This window comes from Galeopterus variegatus, unplaced genomic scaffold (assembly GCF_000696425.1).
Source record: "Galeopterus variegatus unplaced genomic scaffold, G_variegatus-3.0.2 Scaffold300, whole genome shotgun sequence".
NCBI classification, from domain to species: Eukaryota; Metazoa; Chordata; class Mammalia; order Dermoptera; family Cynocephalidae; genus Galeopterus; species Galeopterus variegatus.
The window spans coordinates 589,597-592,462 of NW_007726411.1; positions in this window are offsets into that span (position 1 = coordinate 589,597).

A 2,866-nucleotide genomic window follows, 5' to 3' on the forward strand; every position below is an offset into this window, starting at 1 on the left:
GTGCCCTCCAAAAGTTCATGTATTGGAAACTTGACCCCCATTTTAAGAGTGTTAAGAGGGTGGGAAATCCAATTATGGTATTTAAAAGGTGGGAAATCCAATTATGGTATTTAAAAGGTGGGAAATCCAATTATGGTATTTTAAGAGGTGATTAGGTTGTGAGGACTGTGCTCTCGTGAATGGATTGATCCACTCATGGAGTAATAGGTGTGGTTCTGATGGCTTAATGAGGAGAGTGAATGAGAAGTTTAGCTCTTTCTTGCTCAGCCCATTCTCACCATGTGATACCCTGCATTGCCGCAGAGTCACTACAAAAAAGAAGGCCTCACCTCTTAACACTTTTAGCTCCAGGATGTACCAAAAAAAAAAAAAAAGGGGGGGGGCTATAGCCAAATTTGGCCTAAATTTGGCCCAGGCCATAGTTTGTCAACCCCTGTTCTAGATCACTGCTATATAATAAAACTTTCAGTGATAATGGAAATTTAAACTTAAATACCCACAAGTGGCTAGTGGTGACCATATTGGACTAGGCAGATATAGATCCAGTAACTATAGACTGTTTCAGTGAACCTTCTGAGTCCACTATGATTTGAACTTGGGCCATAGCTCCATTTATTACCTGACCCCCATAAGTCTCCACTTTTTCACTTAGACCATTGTGGCATTTTGGGTCCCCAGAATTAGTGTTCATTCAGACTCAATGCCTTTTAATCCCTGAAAATTCTAGGTATTTCTTCTTCCCCAATGCACAATTGCTGTAGCAAATGGTTGCAAGTTCCTTTGGGGAAAGCATGGTAGAAGGTTTACTTAAGGAAATTCTGCAGAATCTTTTTAAAGAGGGAAATTGTCTCCCCTTCAGTCGAAGGGATCTCAGTCTGTGAACTGGTTAAAGTTTGGAAACTTAGTGAGAGGCCATGACCCTTCATTGCAGTGATTCAAATTATGTTTCTGACCACTAGATCTGGAAGTTTTGGGCATTGTGATCAATTACCCATCCTCAAAGATTGCTATGTTTCAAAATATTTTGATTACTTCATCTCCCCTGCTTCCCATTATTGTAAAAGTGGACTTACCTTATCTCTTAATTAAGGTAGATAAACACTATCTTTTAGCCTCTGCTGCTCTGGAATTTCATCATTCCACTGAAATCAAAGAGCCCAGGTGAATAACAATATATACCAATCATTGTATCTGGATTAGAAAGGACAGCTACTTAAGAGTTTTTGAAGATGCTGGTTCTCCCCTCATTAATGTATTTGTCAATGCCTTAGAGAGGGAGTGTCCTTTGGCTGTCTTGAAGGGTATATTGGAGAGGGTTGATGTGCAGGTCACACATGATAAATCTACTCCAATATTTCTTGCTAGGGAACTTCCCAATATTATGATAGGGAAATTCTGGAATCTCTACCTCATTAAATGTAGGCCATGGTTTGAATTCAAGTTGCAGTCAACCAATCAAGTAAGCTGTTAGAATGATAGTAGATTCCCCCTTATCTTCTGGGGATACTTTCCAAGACCCACAGTGGATGCCTGAAACTGTGAATAGTACCAAACCTGATTGCCATCAATCAGAACACATTTCTGTTCATGTCCTCCACCCACAAATTTAATGCTTTTTCCATCATGTACTGTGGCCATAACTTTTGCAGTTTGAGAAGCAATAGCAAAACTAGCATGAATTCCTTTTTCTTTCTTCACAATTTCACGGATAGATTTGTACTTATCATAAATTTTAGCAACTTAAGCATATGATTTTTTTACTTTCCTTATTAAGTCAATAACTTTCACCTTTTCACTCAAAGGAAGCATCACTATTCTTGTGCTTTGGGGCCATTATCAAGTAAAACAAGGGTTACTTGAACACAAGCACTGCAACACCACAACAGTTGATGTGATAACTGGGATGGCTACTAAGTGACTAATGTTAGGATCAGCAGGATGGATATTCTGGGCAAAGGGATTCATGTCCCATGCAGACCAGTGTGGAATAGTGTGAGATTTCAACACACTATTTAGAATAGTGTGCAATTCTAAACTTATGAATTGCTATTTCTGAAATTTTCCATTTAATTGACTGTAGGTAACCAAAACTAAAGATAAGGGCTGAATATTGTTCTTCTAATGCTTCAGTTTGGGTACTTTCAGTTGTTCTATCTTCAGACTCACTGATTCTTTCCTAAGCTATTTTGAATCTACTGATACATTAGTTGAGTGCATTCTTCATTGCTCTTATTATGTTTTTCATTTCTAGTATTTCCATTTGATTCTTTCTTATAGTTTCTATCTCTGCTGAAATTATTGATCTGATCTTGCATTTTGTGTACCTTTTCCATTACAGCCTTTAACATATTACTCTTTACATACTTATTTTACATACTTATTTTAAATTCCCTGTCTGATAGCTTTAGTTTCTGTGTCATATATGAGTTCAGTTCTGATTGCTTTATCTCTTTAGATCATGTTTCATCTTGCCATGTTGTATACTTCACACTTTTTTTGTTGAAAGCTGGACATGTTGTATAGATCAGTGGACACTGGGGCAAATATTTTTATGCTTGGAAATGAGCATGCTTTTCCTTCTGCTGGGTCTTTAGAGTGGGGGTTTCTCTTAATCTAGTTGGTAGTTGGGCTGGGTTTGAAGCTTGTTAACACTGGGGCAAATATTTTTATGCTTGGAAATGAGCATGCTTTTCCTTCTGCTAGGTCTTTAGAGTGGGGGTTTCTCTTAATCTAGTTGGTAGTTGGGCTGGGTTTGAAGCTTGTTCCTCACTTGGCTTTGGGTCCTCCTTTTGTGCTGCTCCCAAGAGGGAATTATTTTCTTGCAGCTCTCTTAGTTGCATTCCACTATCTTTTTACATGACATTTG